Source organism: Hippoglossus stenolepis, chromosome 13, assembly GCF_022539355.2.
Source record: "Hippoglossus stenolepis isolate QCI-W04-F060 chromosome 13, HSTE1.2, whole genome shotgun sequence".
Taxonomy (NCBI): domain Eukaryota; kingdom Metazoa; phylum Chordata; class Actinopteri; order Pleuronectiformes; family Pleuronectidae; genus Hippoglossus; species Hippoglossus stenolepis.
In genome coordinates, this window is record NC_061495.1 from 23,426,629 (window position 1) to 23,450,731 (window position 24,103).

The window sequence follows — 24,103 nt, forward strand, 5'->3', positions numbered from 1 at the left end:
CTGCAGATAATAATGTCCAGTGTGCTGTGGGTGGTCTGTTTGTGTGTACATCACTTATTCTTAAAAGCATGACACAGAGAATGACACATGGCTGTGAAATGTCAGGCTGTGTCAGACTAATAGGATTTAATTCAGGCTAGTCTGATCTCTAAGCTCCTGATTTGTCTGTTCTAAGAAGACTTTCAAGACTGTCTGATTTGTTCAGGATGTTTTGTAAACCCTGCACAATCCAGGTATGTACACCTTCACTTCCACCAGCCCTGTGATAAGAAACAAGTCATCACAGAAGACAAACAAAGTGTGGGAATATTACCATGGTGCTGTCATTATTAATCTCAGTGACAACCCACAAGCTTTGTCATCACTTGTACTGCTTGCGCCTTGTCAAAGCATATTAAAGCAGCATTGTACTGCGCCACAATGCACGCCATTGTTCTCCTTTCCCTGCTGTCACATGGGGGCTGTAAACAAAAAGGTCGGGTTTCGATGTCGGCCTACTGTGGTGCAGCTCAGGTGCTGCTTGGAGAACAGAAAAATGGGCAACCTTGTCACTTGGTAATGTTGAAGTCACTGCCAAAGTGTGACTCAGTCACAACAGAGAACAAAGGGCCGCTAACATCTGCTGAATGGAGGGAAGAGTGTTAGTAAGTGCTTAACATTTAACAACATTCAGGATCTGAATTGAACATACTGATTACACCAGAGAGCTGCTTTAGAGTCTAGAAGGAAGGAGGTGGCGTAAAATATAATATACGTGGCAGCTCCAGTCACTCAGAGCCAAAGACCTGATGTCACCTCCAGTCTAGCAGCTGTTCCACCACCTTCTTTAACTCTGCAAAATCTCAGGCCGAGTGTGTCTTTAATCATTCTTTTTGGAAAAGTGAACAGGTTTACGATCCACACTCCAAGATAAACGCTGTAAAAGGCAGTTAATGTATTGGCTTATAGAAACTACAACTCATGTATAACAAGATTAAAGTTCACCAGTGTGGCAGCCAAGGAAATACATCAGTCAAGCTTTTTCCCTTTATCCACGTAATCCAACAACACTCTATCGCTGTCAACTTTCCCAACTTTCTGTCTGTAATGTCTGCTGTAATCCACAATGTCTGGCCATTCCAGAGACTCTGCCTCTTTTGTTGAGCTGGGACACTTGCTATTTTGGGAAAGGGTTCATTAAATGTCACCAAAGCACCAGACATTACCCACGTCTTACCATATGGAGTAAACAGCAAGTTTCATTGTGACAATTTGAATGAGGCTCGCTTTACATCTGTAAAAAACTATTGGTTTTTCTATAGAGACATAGGGTCCTGATTTAATGGAGCAATGTGGTAAATCCTGGGCACTATTTGCTAAGATCCTGAGAATGTTCTGGACTCCTATGAGAGAGAGAGAGAGAGAGAGAGAGAGAGAGAGAGAGAGAGAGAGAGAGAGAGAGAGAGAGAGAGAGAGAGAGAGAGAGAGAGAGAGAGAGAGAAGGCGTTTTGAGATATTAATTGCAAAAAAATGAATGAACAGGAGCTGGCAGGAAGACTGGACTAATTTCTGAGTTCTGACTCAGGAGAGCAGGACAGAGGTTCTGTGTCTGACACGATTCCATGAAACAACTGAGCAGCACAGGTGCAGGTTTGCAAACAGATCTGAATTCAGGATTTCAACAGAGACAGGGCTGGACGTGGCTGGAGTATAGCAGGCAGCTTGATGGTGAACCTGAGGCCCAGGTAGACAGGTTATTAGTGAAGCCAAGACTGAGAACAGGCAGACTAATCACATCAAAATACAGACCAGACACACACAGGACCAGAGACAAAAAGAGAACACAACAACCAATCCCATACCAGAGAAATTCAGCAGAAGAAGAGCAGATCCTGACAAAATGTTTCATCTTTAAAATGAAATGATTACTTGATAAACAAATATTATTCAGCAACTATTTAAAAATTAATTTAGACATTTTTACTGGCGAAAGAACAACATTACAGCTTTCAGCCTTTTCGAAGATAAACGTGTTTTTCTAAACCATCTCTATGATAGTACAATAATTCTTAGTATTGGTTGTAAAAAGTAAACCTAAACTAAAACCTAATACAGATAATTTAACTAATTGCAAATATAAACAGATTAACTGATAATAAAAACAATCCTCTCCAAGAAATCAAATGTTTCTGGTGCAGAATGGTACATCCTTTACAGATGAGTTGATTTTAAATTCAAAGAATTCTGCTACCTGGTGTGATTGATTCCATCAAATCATTACTGATACAGTTGATGTATTTTTCTTGACATAAATCACATTGCATTTGGAAGAGAATAAAACTAGTAAAACCTCAACTGCTGCCAGTTAGTGTTTGTGATGACTCTGTAGCAGCCTGACATTGATCCCGTCATGTAAACATACAGTAAATTATGGAGTTAGATTCTTGCCAAAACTCAACAAACAAACAAAACTTGTTAAGCAAATTCCCTACCATTCATGCCACCACAGCGTGGTTTGCAAATCCAAAACACCATTAACAAACACATGCACTTTGTCTCGCAAATACACTTCTACTTTTTTTTTATCATCATCTTGTTCTTGTGGGATACATTTTTTGTAATTGTATGAAATGCAGAAGGCTATTTGTATCTGGAACATCATTAATTAGTGTATTTGTTTGTCATTTCCTATTTGCAAAACAAAATGCATAAATTTGTTAATAGTGTCTTTTTTGTGTTTAGTGTTTGCAAGTGAATGTAGGGAATTTCTACAACATGTTTTGTTTGTTTTGGCTTTGGCAAGACTGTAGCTCCATAGTGAATGATAATTTTTAATGGTTTGATATAGTTTTACTTTCCTTTTGTGCGTTGATACAAATGCATCTACTGGCTGTAAACACAGGCGCCCACACTAACATGCAGACATTTTATCTCACCCTCAGTCCTCCAGGCAGAAACATTTGGTTTGAACATGTTGGAGGTCACAGTGAAAAGTTAAGTAAAATGTGCTGCAAACGTCCTGGATGTCCCACTAACGGACTTGTCCTCAACAAGTTGAGAGAAAGAGCAGAGATCTGCTCAGCATCTGTGTCTACTCAGGTCAGCCGAACTGTCTGGGCGTTTGGCTTGCAGGCAGATGTAGACTCTGTCGGACACAGGCAGCAATCGTTATTATCGTTATCAAAAACCCTGTTGTGATTATGGGCAGACACCCCGCAGACAAGCCATCTGTACTTCAGGTGGAAATCAATCGCGATGCAGGCCCTCTGTGAGTGCTCTGATGTCTTCAAAGGTCTAGATGCAGAGAGAACGGAGCGATAGAAAGTGATAAAGGGCTGGGGTGGGAGAGAAAGTGGGAGAGCTAGATAGAGAGAGCAGGGAAAATAGACAGGCATTCATAAGTTAGACAAACGGCCTTTCACTTCATTTTTTTTGGGCCTCTTTAAAAAAAAAAAAATAAAGGAATTATAGCCAGGGGGTACACAAAGAATCAATACAAATCACAAGCTGTTGTAGTATCGTAAGAGTTATGTTAGTACAATGAAGTTTAGTCTGCTGTGCTTTAAAGTAGGTCTGATATTTGTATCTGAAGATTGAAAGTTTTAATATTCTGTGTTGAAGCTGCCTTTCCTCTGCATAAAAAAGCTTTAGATCATTTGAACAACTATTTATGACAAAGTCACAGAACCACATTACCTGGAGTTCCATCAAAATGCAGCACTATGTTTAAGAATGTTCAGTAAAAGATAGATATAAATGAATCAATGTTTCCATCCACTACTGCTGCACACGTTGGTTGGTTATGATAAGCAGCTGGTGATGGAAAGTCTCCAGTCGGGGGCCATTACAACCATTGCAGAAGAGGAGGGTGCGACAAGAAGCAGTTAAAAGATGAAACACGATCAAAATATGACATTTCTGTTCGTTTCATGCGTTTATTTAAGGAACACCAGTCTCATTACCGCTCCACACAGATCGGATGTTTTTGTCTGCTGCTGTCTTTCCAGCGGAGCAGAAGCTTCAGTGAACATTTAGGTCATCACATGCTTCATGAACAAGATTTTCTTTTCCACTCTGTATTTTTTTTGGGGGGGGGGGGAAATATTCACAATAACAGGTTGATAGAAATCCACGTTATGACCCAAATAGCAAAAATGGAAACATGACAGCAGGTCACACAGGACTGTCACATACTGTAGGTTTACGTACTGTAAGTGGACCTTATGTATCATCCATCATAATGACAGACTGGTAGAAACAGGATCTTGTAGTAATAATTATAGCAGGAGTTGGTCCAGTTCAATTAAACTCTTGTACATTTGGTTCCATTAAGCTGCTGGGAACTCTGTCATCGGAGCTGTGATGCAGATGAAACAACAGGGCCGAGACCACATGAATGGATGGATCTCTTCAGATTTCCGACGACGCTCTGGTGGGGTTCCTTTGTGGTAAACCAGAACGAGAGCACTACTGTGTAATAGTAGATATGGATTTTAACGTCAATTGGGCAAAACGTAAACTGCTATTAAATCCATCTGTTTATCATGTGAACTTTGGCATCCATGTATGTGATTCATATTATTACCAAAGGTAGTTTGGTAACCATGGTAATATGCATAAATGCTATGGATGTTACATTGTTCTGGGTGTTTTTCTGTCCTCCTTGTATTTTGGCAGTTCGTCATTTGAAAGGAGTGACGCATTGCAAGCATTCAACAACATCCGAGCCACAATATTACTATACAGGACTTCGCTTTATAATCCTGTTTCTACAGACCTGTTGTTAAGATTGGCCAGATCTCTAGTTTCACTCTTGAATAATATGTCTCATAATTACCTTTTCCTTTGTGACCTCTGCATCATAGGGGGAGATAAATAGACACGTGAATATGTAGCTAAGCTAACAAGTTCAAAGTACTTTATGTTTATAGCTTTAGGTTAGTTTAAGTCTTTGCTTATCAAATGGACCTAAAATTATATTTATATGCAATTCTCTGTAATTAAATGTCATCACATGTTTTGGAGACTGCTTTATTGGTGAGGTTAAACCTCTTTTTCACACACAGTTAAATCTATTTTAATAACTGGCTAATATTCACCATACTCTGCCTAACAAAAACAGAACAACACTATTGTGTGTAAAACCCCTGAACCATGGCAGACGTCAGACATAGTGTGTTCTTCATGCCAAAGTGATTGAAATAACAATGGCCTGTTTTTTCCACTGACAGAAGCACTGACCTGCCATATTGTCCAGGTTCCCACCACTTCTGCAATCTAGGAGGCAGGAATGGAGCTTCACATGTCATAACATAGTGTCACCAGGTCTCCCTAAATCGCTTTATAATGATCATGAGGAGGAATCAGTTTGTTTATCTTCACTGAAACAATGTCAGTTGCTGTCTGACTATGACAAACGACCAGCTCCTCGTACCACAGTTCACTATTTCCACCCTGAACCGCTGGGAATTGTCACACAAACACTAAAGTGAAAAGCGGAGCTATTAAAGCTATTTGTTTTAATGTCATACGTCGTGTCAGATATTTTAATTACAGATGTTTGATTACAGATGCATTAATGCCACAACAATAAACTCAGCGGCTGCTGTCTGTCCGTTTCTCAAATCTCCTCTTTTTACTTCATGTAACAGCATTGCACTTATCTCAAACTTCCACCTGTCTCAACATCTTTTTTCCTCTTCCCGATGGCTTGACATTCCTGTCCCTGTGACAGATGAAATAACCTCTTAGCCTCCTTCCTCTGCCTCCCTCCCCAGCAGAACTGATATCATTTTGTTGTCTCTGTGCTGTCAGGGGCAGTCTGTGTCATCGATTCATGATACTCTGACTCTCCCTTCTCCTGTCTCCTCTCCCTACCTCTCTCCTCTAATTTTGGCTAATACCATGCTACACGCACACACACACACACACACACACACACACACACACACACACACACTAACACAAACAACTGCAGACATGTAGTCTTTCCCTCCTGAATCCTGGCAGCAGATCATACTCATGCGTTGGTGTTGTTCTTCTAGGCCAGAAGAATAACTTAACCCATCATTTGGCCCTGAGGCCCGCTCTTTATAATCTTGTTTTCTCTCTCAGGTGAAATATTTTCACACCCGTTCTGAGCCGGGACAGATAGAGACTCACAGGGTCAGAGGTGACGAGCGTTTCCAGCTAGCACGCAGCTGAGGGCCAGAGCTCTGCCTCAACCCTGCAGATAACAGGCTGCCCCTACGGAAACTGGTAATCGTTTAAATTAAATTTTGTGTGTGTGTGTGTGTGTGTGTGTGTGTGTGAGTGTGTGTTTGTATTCGCAAATCAAAATATCAAAGGCCGAAACTGTATAAGCTGATACAGTGTCTGACACAAACAGGGTTGTAGCAACCATTTGTCATGCATTAGTTTGCAAATGGCTGTGACTTGCGTATGCAGTGCAGTGGTTCAACTAAAATGTCAACATGCATTTGAATGTGCAGTGGCGGAGAGAAAATGTAACGTGTCCAGCTGAAGAGCCTCACTCATGAAGTATACATTGGTTGAAGGACAAGCTTCAATGTGCTAGCTATGACAGGTTACAGTGGTTACTATCCTCAGGGTCTGTCCTATAGTAAACCTATACCAACACAGAAATGCCTGGGCTTACAATGGGGTTGATGGTGGTGTTGATGGTGGTGTTGCTGGATTGGTAGGTGGGCCAGATGATATCGTGAGGGGTGCAGAAAGTCATGGGGCAGATGGAGTAGTATAATAAGTATAATAACTAATAATCCTCAGTTATTTCAATTATTATTTGCAGTTTATTATTAAAAAAAATATATATGAATTTAGGTATTACTTTGACATAGCTGGACACACGTTCTCACACACATACATGTTCATGCAGGTCATTACTGTTCGTTACTGTCTGTGTGAGAGTGAGCTCATTGTGAACCACCACTCATGTGATTTGAAGCCTATTTTGTAGTTTCAGTTCTCTTCTATGACTTCATGGCGAGACTAAGTCAAAACATATTCAGATTAGCTAAAACATTAAAGCCACAGTGCCCTGTTTTAATACCGTGACCGGTTGTTGTATATGATCATCCTAAAAAAATATTCTAATATAAAAAATTGGCTTAAGATACTTTTTTTAGGATTATGTTATATTAAATTTAATTTGCTAAGTAGTCCCAGGGGAGTATGGAGAATAATCATACACTTGACTGGAAAAAATAACTAATAGGTATCAAGATAAATCTGACTGATATCTATTATTTATCTGACTACATGTGTGAATCCTAGGAATATGATCAATTTGATCAGTGTGAAACTTTCAGCCAATGAGTTACTAAATATGTTAACTAAAAGGAAAACGATACATGCAGTAGAGCATATAAGTGATGAGAGGAGGGGACAAATAAGACTTCAACCACTTTGGCTGTAACATTTCAGGCATCAACAGGTATTTTAGTGGTGATATGAATGTGTGTGTGAATGGATAAATGTGACTCGCAGTGTAAAGCGTTCCGAGTGGTCATTAACCCTAAATGTTAAGTGTTATATTAATGCAGTCCATTTACCTGTGAGAGAAAAATATAATTATAAAGCTTAAGGACCCAATCTCTGGAAAATGTAATATTTAAGAGCAGAATTTTTTGAAACTTTAAACTGAGCATGATGTTAAGAAAAAAATGCAGTAAAAAATGGAAATACATTGAGAATGAACTCAGGACTGTCTGGAGTAAAGACCAGGGTGAATGAAATGATCTTACAAAAGATAGGATGAGAACTCAGATAGACTACACTGAAAATAAATCTAGATAAAATAATGAATGCATTTACAACATAGTTAAGTGAAGTGAAGGGAATAACATGATTGTATTCATCTAGAAATGATATTATGATGTTCTCCTGATTGAAAAGAAACCCCCAAGGCATAATAAAGGAAGGGGATATTTCCATGAGACCGATGATTATGTACCCCATGAACTATGACAGGAAGGAACCAGCCACACTGGATGTGTATGCATCGCAGATTCATTTCGGCCCCAATGTTATCATGTCAGAGCGGCCTGTGCATCACAGGCGCGGCTCCTGTGTCTGAGCTGCGCTGCTCTTTTTGGGGCCTCGCCTATTTTCTCTGTGTGCTGCATAAGGTTCACAGCAATAGACACTGAAAATGAGCTATCATCACAGTTGCAATGTCTACTAGCGAATGTATCACAAACATACATATTTGCAACACTTCCTGAACTTCAAAAATAAAAGCACTCCACTAAAAGCACTTCTATGCACTGATCTATTCATTTCTTTTAACATTACTTTGATTGTTATTGTTGGACCGGAGCCAATACTGTAGAGTCCTGGCATTTAGCTGAGTACATAGAAGTATTTTTTTTTTTTAGGAAATACAGTAGTCATACCAGAAACCTGACTAGCAGCTCCGCTGCAGACACAACAATCGGCGTGAGACAGATCAGCAACACAGCCCTCACACACTGCACACGCACCTAGTGTGGCCCAGGCACACAAAAGAGCCTGGTCAAAGAAAGTGGTCCCCCCTCAGTGGTGCACACCTAATGATTCCATGACCTCAGTGAAACATCAGCATTTGTGTTGAACTGTATGAGAACAAATACTGTCTCTATCTGGTGTGACAGAAAGTTTATTTGTCAATTTATTTTCTGTCTTTACCCATTGCTCACAGTTATTTTGGCCTATAAAGGATGTGAAGTAGACTACTTGATGCCGGGATGAAGCAACAGGCAACCTTACTCCAAGAAAGACTTGTATTTTTAATTATATTATATATAATATATATATTATTATATCACAAATATGTATATTTAGATGTTCCATGTGTACATTTGTGTGTATATCTGTACATACATGCAGTGGGGTTGGGGTTAAGGCTCTCAGGCTTTTGGGCCTTACTGTATAGCCAAAGAAAACAGAGAAGTACATTCACTACAACACATCTGCTATAGATTTCTATCCTGTAAAGAAAGATGGAGACGAGCACCCAGGTGTCTGCAGTCAACAATACTATTTTAGACTCTCATAAAGCACTTCAGTGCTCCCATGGGAGACGTTCTAGCAGAAAGGCTTTCTAACACATGGTTAAAGTTGTGAAAGGGTCATTTTTGAACCTTTTCCTTACCCTGACCATATGAAGTCATTTTTGTACCTAAACTGAAAACTGAACTTTGGATTTCACAAACCCAGTCCTCTGGGTGAAAGTGCATGAATGCACCTCTTCTGAACATGGACTTTGTCGCTCTTCTGACTCCCTAAAGCCTTTCTGCCTGATAGCGGCATGTATTTAGAATGATGGTGTATGGCCCTTATTCCGTGTTGCATTGCAACAATTTGTGCACTCCTGTATACATTGTATAGACAAAAACACACCTGGCCAACGCAAAAAACAGAGCACTCAGGAAGCTATTGGCTGTTCTATATGGGTGTAAATTGCCAAAAAGCTGCAAGGTGACTATTCTGACTCATTCTGACCCCTTATGCTGTGTGATCATTTGAATTGGAAGTATATTCTATGCTGAGTCTGTTTGTCAGGAGTGGAGCTTTTCCTGTTTAGGCTGCAGTCATCTGAGCTTTTGCATTGCAGATGCAGACAGCATTTTTGCCATAATCACATCTGGCATATATCCAGTGTCTGCTATATCATGAGGTAAGAGCAAATACACTGAGGCCTACTTAGAACCCAAGCATGGACTGGTATGAAACGTAAAAGATACGTGAAAGAGGACAGCTTATGCAAACATAAAAAAAGTGTACAAGGTAATAATATGTCAGTGTTGTGTTGAGACGCTGTTTTGTATGTAAGATTGTAACTTTGCTATGTGTTATGAGCTTCCTCGCCGAGTTACAGTTATTGTTTGTCACCAGGTTATGAGACTCTTCTTGGTAGACCACCAAGAATTATCAGGCCTGACCCTCTGGTAAATGAAGGGTAAATTGGCTGTGTGTAATAATCAGCATTTATATTCCCTGGATACACAATTTAGCTAATTATCTACAAACTGTCCTACAGCAGCTAAATTACCTGAGGTTACCTCATTAATGGTTCAGTTACTTTGTAATGTGGAGTTTTTCCAAAATAAAGTACATTTCTGACATGACATTTATATTATTCATTCAAGACCAGAACATGATTCTTCAGGCAATTGGCTAAACTTAGTAGGCTGGAAGTGAATTTTTTTTTTTGTTGCATTTATAAGTTCACAACAAAAGTATGTACTGATCATAATGAGATCTTCCATCATCTTCACCTTTTAGAAACGTTGGATTTCTATTATGACTGAAGCCTTGTAAATATGCCTAGAGTGCCATTTCAATAGCAGACTGTTTTCTTATCACATTCATCACAGAAACAACATGTCTAAGTGACAACACATAGTTCATCACACAGAGGTATTGTCTATCTGGCACCTCATTTCCACAGTGCATACCAGCAGGTGCTTAATGGTTATGTCTGCATGTGGAGGGCAGTGTTGACTATCAGTCTTAGTCACTGTGCTGCCTTTGAATAACAACCTTTTAACTATGACGGCAGCCACTGACACACAAAACAATATTCTAACATCAACAAAGACTAGACAGAGTTGGGAAGTCCCGTCTTTATCTACTATCACTGGTTTCACTTTATGTGTCTGTGTGAGGACAAAACTGAGTAGTTACAGTGATTTGTTATCAATCCATTTGGACTCATACTATTTCAAATCATACTGTGGCTCAAACACAAGTCCTTGTTCTGCATTGTGTTGTTTAAAAACATCATTTCCTTTTTGTGTTTTTGCCTTTGTATGCTTCAACCGAACTGCAAACCAGTGTGACCTCATGATAGTCTCAGTGTAATCGCATAAAAAAAATAACACATGATTCATTTTTTCAGATGATGTTTTGGCTGCATTATTGTCCCGAGTATGCCAGCACTGTGCACAGTCGACGACTCCTTTGTAGGTGGCTCTGGTTCTTGTTAGGCCCTGATCAGTCTCAATAAATCACCAGGCAGACACTTTGACATACAACAGGGCGGTGTTACTTGTCTGCCCGGCCCAGATTAAAGGGGAGGAGGGACACAACTCAGTTAGCAAAGAGCAGAGGAATAGAGCTTGACATCTAAATTACCCACAAAGCAGTGGATATTAATCTTTTGTTCTTCTGCAAGCCCCAACATGCACCTCTTACGACGCACACACACACACACACACACAGAAACACAAGCAGTAATATATTCACTTAACAACGTTCATATAGTCTATGTTAATTGTATGACTTCATTAAAATCAAATTATGGCACATTTGTACTATTGTTATATTTTTACTGTAGCTTGACTGCGAAAGGAAGCAGCCATGTAATTACAAATATCAACACAGGGAGATCTCTTGTAGCTGTGGTGATGTACAGTAGCTGTGCACTGGTTCTGATATCAGCTCAGCCATTCAGGGACATGAAGGTAAAAACAGGCACATGATAAACACTAATCTAATCATTATTGTTAGAACAACTGAATCGTATTCGTACATGTCTATGTTACATGGAAATATAACCAGTACAGCAGGATCCACTCTACCTTCCCATTTTTGACGCAGAAACTACAGAACAGATTTCTATGAAACTAGGTGGAAGGATGGGCCATGGGCTAAGAAACAGCCCCTTTCACAAGTACTGTTATTTGACTAGTGACCTTGTACTGCCCTTCTTTCTATACTTGTTTCTTTCTCCCTTGAGGCCTTTGTACACCACGGAGCTAAAGGGGGAAGGAATGAGGAAGCTATTACAGCTTGTTTGCAATGTATCTTTTATTTAACCTCTGTCTTTGTGTAAAACTGTTTCACAAAGTAAAGAATGGTGGCTGGTTAATGTTTAGAGGATAAACCTCTTCCCCTCTATATTAGCTAATGGGCCTTGAAATAAAACTTCAAAGTGCATGTCAAATACATTTTTTTCCACAGGTAGTGTTTGGCCCTTTTAAGTCATTTCTATGTGAAGTTTGTTCTGAACTATTTGATAACACTAGAATGACCACATACCTCCGCCAAGGCCCCTTCAAATCCAATCAAGCCGCACCAAACTGCACACACCCTGTCCCCTAAAATATGCCTGTTTTTTTGTTTTTTTGACACATACATTTTTTCCTGGTGAAATCTGTGAAAATGTCAAATGCCTGATCCCCAACAAAAAGTCCCGTGAAAAAAACCTGACTCAGGCACAGGAGCCGATGCTTGAGACATGTGGTCAGCGGCTCACATGTGATAAGGGCAGGGCCCAACACTGGAGTGAAATTTGAATTGTAACTTTAATCATCCTTTGGGCTGAAATCCTGAACATGGGGCTAAATAGAGTTGAGTTATTTCCTCCCATGCATTAACTACAGTATTTTGAGTTGCCCTTTCACACATGCAGCACACAACAGGAAGTTGTCGCATTCTCACCGACTGGAAACACTGAGTTGGGTTTAGGAATGAGCTAGAGCTAGGGAGAGAGGCAGCAGGCCAGACAGAAATGTCATCGGCACGGTCACTCGTTCGCTGTGAATTTTCCAGCCAATGTCCAGCCATATTCAATCAGACATTCCACAGACACAGACTCTAGCAGGGAGCTGCCAGGGTAAAGTCCCTTTTATGTCTGGTCCAACTGACATGGACATTTGTGTCTTCTCACACGGCTCATCTGGGTGATGTCAAGATAAATCAAGGGTTGCAGGGCATGTGTGAAGCAGCTTTTGAGAAACATATGCATTTCATAATGTCATGATTAGTAATTTTGTGGTTTATAATTCACCTTTGGAATGACAATTACAGACAGGAGCGCCCAAGTGTTGACAATCCACATATTTCATAATCCCGCTGCAGGTTTACTGAATAAACCGTCCAACAAATACGTTCAGTACGAAGAGCTTAATGTTGTTTTGAGATAATTCAGATCATGTGGACTTACACATTAATATCCACCCTGAACACACATCTGAACAGCTCATGCTTGAATTTTATTTTTAAAACTGTGGCTAAAAACCATGACGTAACTCTTCGCCCATCTTTCCCATTTTTTCTATTGTTTTTTTAATTAACTTGGTAAGACTGCAAAAAATTCGGACCTAAAATACTTTCAAAGACACTGGAACTGTCTTACCCTCCTTCATTGTATCGTGTCATCTGAGTTTCCATTCAGCTGCCTTGATCAAACAGCTGCAAAGGTTTTGACAAGACTGATCGGAGTGATTTTAGAATTGTAACGTTTGAAGCATAGGCTTGTATCTTGCTACACACTACACAACTGTGACAGTATACTGCACACAGCCTGTAGTGTTGTAGCTATCCCAGACGCTTATGATCAGGAGGGACTGAGGGACACTGTCCAATGTTGTGTCTGATAGTTGTAAATGTCTGTGACGGTATCTCTCTTACTGAGTATTGTTACCAGCAGATAGCAGAATTTGAAACAGAATGTTGATTGTCAACTTCACAACACAGTACCTACTATGCAAAAAATATTATTATTGGAAATCTCAGCGATACACACGACTTGTGTATATTTGACCCTGAACAGTTTTGCTGGACTGAGACACAGATAATGACAGTTTTCTATATCACCTGCAGAGATTTGGGGAGCTAATGCAATGTTTCAAAAAGTAATATCCCCCCACCCCATGTGTACACATCAGGCTGCAGCAGGACTAATTAATTACCCAAACGTCCTCTGTGGGGTAGGGGGTGGATGATGATTGGTTTCAAATGAGGATAAACGTGTGACTCAGTAACTGTTCAGATCAGAATGACAGCTGGTGCTCATCGAGACTTCAGAGCGGGTACTTGTTATATATCTTCTGATAGATGGGTGAAATAAAACATCAGAGGAGGTGGAGGGGCAGTGGAGAGGAGGAGGGTTTAGAATGAGGAGAGAAGGGCAGAGGACTGTGGCGTTATCTGTTAAAATAAAGAGGAGGAGAGGTGAATGATGCAAGACACAAACAAACAAACATAGACTGGGGCATTTGTGAGGGAGAGAGAGGAACGATTAATCAGGAGATTTAGTAAAAACCTGTCAAAGGTGCAATTTTCTTGACTGACATTGGAAAACGATGAAACACTTGGCAATCAGCTTCAATGCTTGATTCCATATTTAGAACATTGAAAATAGGGCCATTTTAATATTCAGATTTAACCACATAATGAAGCAGCACTCCATAAAATGTTCATCACCTTATTATTACACGTAGGGCAAATGTCCTCACAGATCTGAGGGGTTTTGACAAACTTCAGTTTGTTTAAAAAGGCAAATCAGTAGGAGTGGAATGAGAACTTTCCCCCACTGCTTCCTCTGAGACTAAACACCAGAAAACCACAGAGTGCGATCCAGACAAACCGAGCCCTGCTGTCTGACTCGCTCCCCCTAATTCACACAAACACATACATCTTGTATACTCACACACATCTTAACTTTAACCTCCCAAGACGTTAACATGGCCTCAATAGGAGGCATTTTATTTTTATTACCCCCCCGCAGCTACTGACATCGGCTCGGCCCGCCTCATTTTGATAACACTGCTACAGCCGCAGTACGCCTCTATATATTTGTTCAACCTCAGCCAGAGTGTGGAGGAATGCCAACTGCAAGCAGGTGGGGAACATGGATGAGTGTGTGTGTGTGTCACTGCATTGGGGGCGAGGGGCAAACATGTCACTGTGCACGGGCCCACCTTCATCATTCACCCATAAGGGGTTGGACTCTTTACCGCCTGCAAAACCACAGTCATACACAAATCACCTTGTAAAAGTGTGTGTTTATGGTGTCTGGGGGACAGCAGGGCTTCTGGAAGCCTGGGAACACACAGCTGTGATACTGAATCTGCTCTCACAGGCATGACTCACGCTGCTTACTCTCGTCAAACTGACAGGGTTGGGACCTGCGGTGTACTTTGGAAAGGTTGAAGAATTTAAAGATTTAACAACAACATTTACCATCCTCAGCTCGTACAGACATAATTACATTTAGTCTGAGTCAGAGTATTTTATTTTCATTAAAATAATTACATCGCTGTGGATATCAAGTATCTGCTTGATGTATGCAAATAAAAGCCGGGCAGTGTGACTAAAGGCTTATTTCATTACACAGCTTTAAATAGATGAGTCACAACACAAATATCAAAACTTGTAACATTTTCCATAAACACTGCAGATACTTTCCAGACTGTCTGAATATAAACAAATGAATTAGATTAAAGGGACACCTATCTGAGACATGAGGATACAGTTACTGGTCACAGGAAGTTCTATACAGCCTGTGCAAATGATTGTTTAACATCTTCTGCAAGCTCTGCAAGTGTGAGAAAATAACCCTGAAGATGAGTCTATTTCAAAATGGAGCTGTGGCGTGTGAAAAATGTAAGTAAGACTGAATTCATTTGCAATAAGGAAACTGTAGGATCGAGCTTTGTTGGAACATATGCAATATATTTATATTTGAGACAGTCCTTTTAAATATGTCTCTTGAATATAGGCAACTTTAAGAGTTTGAGTAAAATATTCACATGCCAGGTTTGGCATCAAATGGAAAATTACTACAAACTTTGGGAACAAAACTTTAATTTACAATAAAATATGAAACACAGCATAATACCATGTGACCATGTAGTGTTTTTTCCATCATCATCAAAAACATTGTTACCCATTTCTTTCTTTTTTTGACAACACAATCTTGGCAACATATGATCATCTCTCTGTTGGTAGCCTGACGATTTGCAGTTTTATTTCTATTTGTTTAACATATTGTTTTCTCCGGCCCCAACCAGAGATGCTGGCTCTCATACATTGCTTGGAGCTTGTCACAGTTTGAGAGCTTTGAGCAAGGAGTTGTGCTGTTGCATTGTGTTTATTACACAGCCAACAACAAGCTTATACTGTGTATGGTGATAAAAGCGCAACGCTGACCAGCAACTTTCGGTGTCCCACTGTTCCCACAAATTTTCCCAATCTGCCCCATTGTCTTGGTTAGTAGAGTAGTCCAGGCCCTTTTGGTTGGTTGCCATGAAGGGAGCTACAGGGACAATAGCAGCATCTTTCTGAAAAGTTCAGAGATTTTCAGCTATAATCGCTCGGAAAAGCAGTGATCTAAAAAAATGTGTGAGTGCAGTTTTTTCTCTACATGGCCACATACACTCTTTTCTCATTGGGAATAACTGTGAAGAGACACTGGCACTCAGATACAATTACTTTTTGGACTATATGGCCCACAGTGACTGGAAAAGAAGACATTTGCAGAGCTCAGAAGCTGAAAGACATTTTTAGTAGTAGTCAAACGCAGCATGTTAAAATGTGTTAATAAGTTGAGTTTTGTGATAATTTGGTTTTGACAAGTTGATTGAAGCAGTACTTACAGATCGCTGATGGGTTTCAACGTAGATGAATACTACAATTTTCATTTTAAGACCCCACAGCAGAAATGAACACAAACTCTCTGGCTGACAGTTTGGTCCCCATCCTCTTCTTCTCTTTTGGATTCAGGAGGGACCCGCTGTTGTTCACGGACAATTGTGAATTCTGGACATTACCGCCTGCGGATGGTTTGCTGGTCCTGATCCGGGTTTTGCCACGAGTATAAAAAAGCCATGGAGGGGGAACAAAACTGCTGAAAGTAGAGGTTCCTGTTACAAGAATGAAGAACAATGCTTATGTCCCCTGCTCGGGATAATAAGGTTGTTTCAATGCAACAGCACACTCACTAACATGAGCTCTAATGCACACTTGCACACCGAGACAGGCACTCACACACAACACCCAGTGATCCATTCACACAATCTGTATTTGCCTGACAATAACAAAGACCCAAAATACGCTTACTTAAGATTTTAGATATTTGTATGAGTCAATGCAAGACTGTATGTCTATTATCTGTGTTTTTAAATGCTGCTTTTTTTCTCTTCTTCTTTGCAGCACAAAAGCTGCATTGTTCCGTCTTCATAACTGAGATTAAAGAACGCTTTAAGTGGCTCCAGAATCGCTAGGGGAGCCCATCCTTGGCTAAAATCATTGTTTTCATGTAATTAATAGAAAATGAGGTAAGCCTTTTCAATAAAGGAGTAAAGGACAGATAACAGAGAATGGGACACAGAATGCTATTGTTCACCAGCTTTTCACAGCCTTAGAAGTACACAAGCTTCATGCATGGAGGATGAAACGGCAATGTAAGGCTAACACAGCTGTGCAGATAACATTCAGCAATTCCACTACCTGCTGCTCTCAGGTAGTGGAGGCCGACGGCCACAGCCAACCAGCAAGATAACCAGCACGCCGTGCATATGACCATGAATGGCTGCAGTAATTAAAGCAAAACAGAGAAGAAGCATGTGATGTGTTTACATTTTTACGTGTGAGTTATTTGCGGAAAGAAAGGGGCTGCCACACTGCCTGACTGTTTTGACTATTCTATGGAAGAGTGGCAGGGAACAACAAATAGATTCACCTGTTGAAAGGCAGGGCCAGAACAAGACCCTGTCTTTTATCTGGTTTATGTCAAAAAGGCCACAAAAGAGACAAAGGAGAAGGCCTGACAACACACCTGCTTGTCCTAAGGAATCAGGCTACACAGATTCCCAATGAAAAGGTTGTTACTGAAGATAATCACGACGAATCCACCCGACAGCAGCAGAACCAAAGCTCGTCATTGGCCGTTCAATCTGCATGTTGTTAACACCTGATCTATCAGATCTATCTATCATCTCCTTGAGAAAAGAAGTTCCTTGACTTCAGGAGGTAAAGGAGGCAAATATGCAAAAAACTGCTGTAAGATGAGAAGGAAGTTCTAGAAAATTAGATTTAAAAACCTGAGTAAAATGAATATAACATAATTTGAACCACTGAACAAAAAATGTGTGTTTCATTTCAACAAGTATAATCACCTTTACATAATAATTATGTTGCTGATAACAGTTTAAGAATTCTATTAAAATCAGAATTAAATATTTCAACAAGTTGATTTGATTGCCTTAGGCTATTATCTGGCGTAAGTGTTGAAGGATTCAAACAATGAAGTAAAAACGCTGAAGAGAAAGCAGATAGAGAAAATGTTAAATAGCTTGAACACAGTCTAATAACCATTGTTTGGCCAAACTCTTCTACATTCTGTTCAACGTCTCCAAATCTTTTTGCAGATAACTTTTGACATTTTTGAACTCCATATTAGTCTGTATTATATTATCTGCAGTAACTTCTTCTCTATTAGTATAAGTGGCCTCTCACAGTAATGTAGAAGTGCACAATGTGTGTGGCAAGCCCAGGTCCACAGACGAAGGCTCCTGTCAGTTGGTGTAGACTTTTAAATGAACATTGCCTGAGTAAACTTGCAGCTTCAATAATAGCAGCTGCATCAACTGTAACAAATAGAAGGGGGTTGTTTACACACAGTGTATATTTATTAAGATCTTAGGAAATTCACAACACTAAGCTTGAAGCATCTCCTCCACTTTAGCCAACGTATGATTAGAAACCTGTCCCATTAAAAAGAAAACAATGGCTTTTACTCTACCACTTTAGTGTGAGGGCTGAAATAGTCTTCTGCACTGGAGTGCCATGGTAACATGACACTGTCTTAAAGACAGTGTTACTGTGTTATTTTGATCCAGGGGACTTTCCACACCATATGCAAAATACACACAGAGCAATCAGAAAGAAAAGAATGCAGTCATGTCCGCACATGCCTTGATGTTCAAAGACACATTTGACTGCAAGTGTGAAATGATTGCTCCTCAGTTTGAACCAATTATGGCGTGCATGATTGAAGCCATAAGAACTCCGGCAGTAACCTCTGGGGCTTATTTTTTTTCTTTTTCTTTCTCACGACTTTACTGTGAGATCGCAGCCTTCCTGTCTTTGTCTAAATTGAACTAGTAAAAACATAAAAGTAATCTGCTGCACATTCCCATGCAAACAATCGTCTGTTCCACAAATCGAAGTGTAAAAGCACCTGGATACACAGTAACACTTATTTCTAAGTACATGTTTTTTTTATGATAAACATTATGCCCCATTTTCTGTATTCTCGTCATCATTCTCTGCTTTCTGTGGGGCTTGTTATTACAAGTGTTGTATTCACTAAGCTCTTTATTCCTTGTTTTAAACTGAAGAGTGCCACTCGTTCATGAGGAGGTACATGTTTATGAGGTTTGATCATTAACATAAACTTGGAGAAGGTAGTCTAGCTGGTCATGACTGCTAAGATACGCCCGAACCGTTCATGAATTTCAATTATACGTATGAGACAATTGTGAGAATACTTGTGAAAGGCCAGAAATGATCTTCAATCACTGAATCTGTTTGCACAATTTTCCTTGAAGAATAATATTACATTGTTTAACATCCAATGTTCCTTTTTGGGGCTAATACATTTTCAGGCATGTCTTAAAAATGTGCCTGAGATGTTCAGCCTGATGTTCAGTCATGGCAGCAACATTTATAGAACCGCTTCCTCTTCAGCAATTTTGCCTACAAAGTAAAAGTGAGAGAAAGTGTTCTCTCCATTCCATGTACTGTTTTCGCTGTCAACTTTCCTCTTTAGTCTTTTTGATAAAGAACTTTCTTGTGTAGTTAGCTTAACGTAAACATTTAGCTAACTTCATTCATGCGCATGTCCAGCATGCAAGTTACAGTATTCTGTAGACCTGTGTGAGTCAGGGATTCTTAAATTTATAATATACATTTATAATTTACAATATGGAAAGAGGAAATAAAACAGATCTTTAACAGCATTTCATGACTTGTATACGTCGTCATTGGGACTATCCATTGTTTCTTATTTTTTGAAGTTGCATGATCCAACTCGGATCATGCAACTTGGGGCATGGCAGGTGTTATGGCTGCTCGGTTATGGCAAAAATCATAATTACGATTATTTAGGTCAATATTGTAATCACGATTATTTAACACAATCACTCATTGACTTTGGAAACATCACACCCTTATTGAACTTTAAATATAAATATATCATTTCGACGACATGTTAGAATATTTGAGCATCTACATTGCCTGAGTGAGCAGTGTGGTTAAGCGGTGTTATTCGGCTCCTCTGCCCTTTTCTAATCACTCACACAGATCTAATCTTCAAAAAAGCCAGCTGAATTCATATGTTTGTGTTCATAGATAAACAGGGCGTTGCATCTTCTGCAACAATGAAGTTTAAACACTGCGTTGAGTCATAATCTGCAGGAAGAACGTCTCTCCGGTCTGCAGGAGTGCATGTGTGAGTGTGTCTGCTCAAACAACCAATCACATTTATTTAGTCATTAATCAATGATGTGGGATCATGAATCCGGATCATTTCAGTCACATTCTCATAAAGGGCGAATCAAACAAACACACAGTGAACTTCAAGTACTGTACGTGTCCTAATAACTTGTGACTCGTGATTGTGTTTATGTTAAAGTATAAAGTGAGCCTGGGTCTTCAGCACTGGAGGGAGGACATGTATGGTACAAGAATACTGGACCTATAATGTGCATCCGGCCTGATCCTGAGGCAGCAGCGTCACAAAATCTTGAAGCAGCGGGCCGCTGTAGTGTCCTGTCATTTAGCTAAATACATAACCGGACTTTTATTCGAGTCATTATACCAGAAACCTCACATTGCAGTGGCGCTGCAGACACGCTCCCTGTGAGAACAACATAGGGCCTCAATGCAAAACGAGGCGTGGAATAATAATCGTTTCATGCCAATTACTTTGTTTTCATAATCATTGGAAAACATAATCGTAATCGAAATTCAATTACTCGCCCAGCCCTGGCAGGTGTGTTAGCAAGCACATCTATTAGAGTCAGGGTTACTCACTGCTGGTTACGAGTGACATCTGCATACCACACGTGTGTGTTTGTTCAGTGTGGCAATTTGTTAAATAAAGACGACCTAGACACAGTCTGTTGCAAATTCCTGGTGCATTTTTAAAATCAAATTCTTTTTTGTTTAATTGTGTTCTAGCCAGTCCCATAGCCAAATTTACTGAGCAGTTGCTGTAGTGAAACAGTAACAAGTACAGTATAGTAATGTTTACATAGTAATGCCAGTTACACAAAGCCCTCAGAAACAGTGTTGGGCTCTGAAGCTAGTTTGTAGTGACCCTATTTACCATCAAAGGATCAGGTGATGTACACTGGCCTCAACAGACCTGTTCTTCTTGCATAAATCATTATAAGAGGAACAAAACAATGAACATATGTATCCCAAAACAACTTGGAATGATCTGGAGTTGATCCTTCAGAAAGTGTAAGAGTTGAATTATTTAAATGTTCTAACGTACAACATTTGTGTGTGTAGGAAGGTGTAACACAGGCGGTTACTACTGTGGGTTGAGGCAGCACAGAGCACACAGGACACAGAGCACCTTTTTAAATATTTATTAAGGTTAACACACACTTCAACACTCCGCACCACTGTGCGTCTTTTTGTCCGCAGTACTCGCGTGTGTGTGTGTGTGTGTGTGTGTGTGTGTGTGTGTGTGTGTGTGTGTGTGTGTGTGTGTGTGTGTGTGTGTGTGTGTGTGTGTGTGTGTGTGTGTGTGTGTGTGTGTGTCAGTCAGCAGCCTCCTCTCAGTCCAGCCACTACTGCATTTAAAGGAGAAGGAGGATTAGACCATCTACTCACCTGTTCCTGCTCCTGCTGAGGCAGCTCGGCACGTTTCCTCTCCCACAGCTGAGTGCCTGCACCAAGCCCACCCCCACAGAAGGCAACAAGTCTGAATAAGGGATAAGGAATAAGTCTGCTTGCATGGAGAAAGTATGAAATACGCTCAACCAGTCTGACTGTTGTGAAAGGTTAAAAGCAGTTGATAGTGAAGCAGATGGGAACTGGAGAAGAGGAGGAACTGAGGAATCATCCCACATCCATTAATGCAAATGTATGGGAGCATTATGGCTTCCTAATTTTCTTATACTGACGGCGGAAGAGGCTGGAGCAAGAAACCATCATACTTATAGGCATTGTGCCAAGGGAAAACTTGTTTTGTAATCTGTTGCACCCCAAACAAAAGATCAAAATGACTTTAATGCCATAAGTCCATTCCACCCCTGGTCAAGCCAAACCACTTCAACCAACTGTAACTCCATAAGATGGTGGTTCATAAATGAACATACTGATAAAACACTACAGTAGATACTTGATATATGGACTTCCCTAGAGCAGTACATATTTAATAATAATAACATAACATGATAATTACTCAGTGACAGCCATGTAGTGTATATTATGTGTAATACATGCAGCTACTGGAATTATATGAATTTACAGTTATAACGCTTGTTTCTCGTGTCTCACTGATTAAACTGTGCATTACAAATTGCCTGAGGAGAAAAGAAATACAGGTCAGTGCAATAAAAATGTGACTTTTACAAACAAGATAATTCTGTTTTGATTAGCTGTCAGTTTGCTGTCACGTCAGAGAGTTCGTTTTAGGTGAACTGTTCAGTGGAATGGTGGAGGAGGTGGGTGGATGAATGCAGGTCTCTGCATGACAGATGAATCAGCCAAATGAAGACTGGAATCCGCAAATAAGAGATCACCATCTTAAACAAGCAAAGAAGCATTAAACGAAAAAACTCCTGGATAGTTTTTTTCTGTTGCCAAATTCTGTCACTCCACCTGAACATCTGTCAATCACTGAAAAAAAAAAAAACAACATTGTGGACATTATCAGAATCCTCCTGCTGTTGTCGACGCCACCCTTCTTTCAAACACTGAGAAATCAAACATTCACAGCCATGAGCAGTCATGCTTCACTGAGGTCGAGCCCATATGAACGTGCACGTTTGTGCGCATGTCCCTGAGCTGAATTTAAACATCCTCAGCTGTGTATTCATGAGGGTAGGATAGGTTACACATAATGGCCCACATCTAGCAAGAAAAACACAAAATAACTTACAAAAATCTGAATACATATTGCCAAGACCACTTCAGTATGGTTGCAATTTGCCCTTTTAAAAGACTCCTCATTTAGGTGCCAAAGAAATTAGGAGGACATTTCGTGGCACTGTGATGTACAGAGGGGGATCCTGATGTGTCTCGCACGGCAGGTACACTCATTTCTAAAGCTTTGAATTTGATTTTTGGCATTCTGTCAGCTCTTTGCCACAATCCAGACTAATAAAGCAGGAACGCCTTCCACGCCTATTTTATCGTTAACAGTTTGATTTACTGCCTGCCTCCAGGCAGCACGTATGTCTCGCTCCTGTGCCTCTCTAGCATGCTTCTGCTGTTTGCAGCTGTGGGGCTGCGAGATGATCTGGGGCTGCTGTGCTTTCAGAAGTTAACTGAAGATGGGTGCACATGTAGAGCTCGAGTCCAGTTCATGTAAACAATGAAGCTTGGCCTCTTCTATGCATGTGTCCATCCCTCCCCACCTCCCTACCAACTTCCTGTCTTTTCACAGCCAGACTGGCAGGGGGTGGGAGCTGAGATGACAGGAGATGAAAAGAAAGAAGAGAGGATTGAAGGGAAGACCAAACTTCACCTGAAGCCAGGAACCAAGCCAGAACGTAGAATTTTCCACCACAGAGAAAATGGAGGAAAGTGGACAGGTTCTAAAACTTCAAAGGAGAAGAAATGATGTAAGGAGCAATGGTAGAAAGTTTTTACTCAAGTACTGTTCTTTAGCTGGGTTTTGGGGTTCTTGTTCTTAACCTGTGTATTTCCTTTGCAAGCTATTTTTTACTTCCACTCAACGACATTGTACTTTCTACATTTATTTGAAAGCTGCACTTGCAAGTTCTGATTAGGACTAACAGTTTTACACCGTGGATACCATCAAATACAACACACCGTTAAAGAATAAACTGTGGTTTCCAACCTTTTCAGCTCCTGAATTCTTACAAACACCAGTTTCACTGCCACAGTCCTCAGAAACAATACAAACTTATCTTTGTGTTAAAACTTAATCTATAATCACATTAATCTTCTCATGACCCTTCAAATGTATCTGTTGACCCTCAGGTAGCTCAGACTAGCTCCACCTCAAACCAGTTTTTTCACTTAAATTAACATGTTCTACTAATACTTTTTTTGAATGTATTTTTCATGCACAAGTTGAATGAGGGCCCTAAATATTTCTTCCACAACGAAGAAAGTTTATCGACTA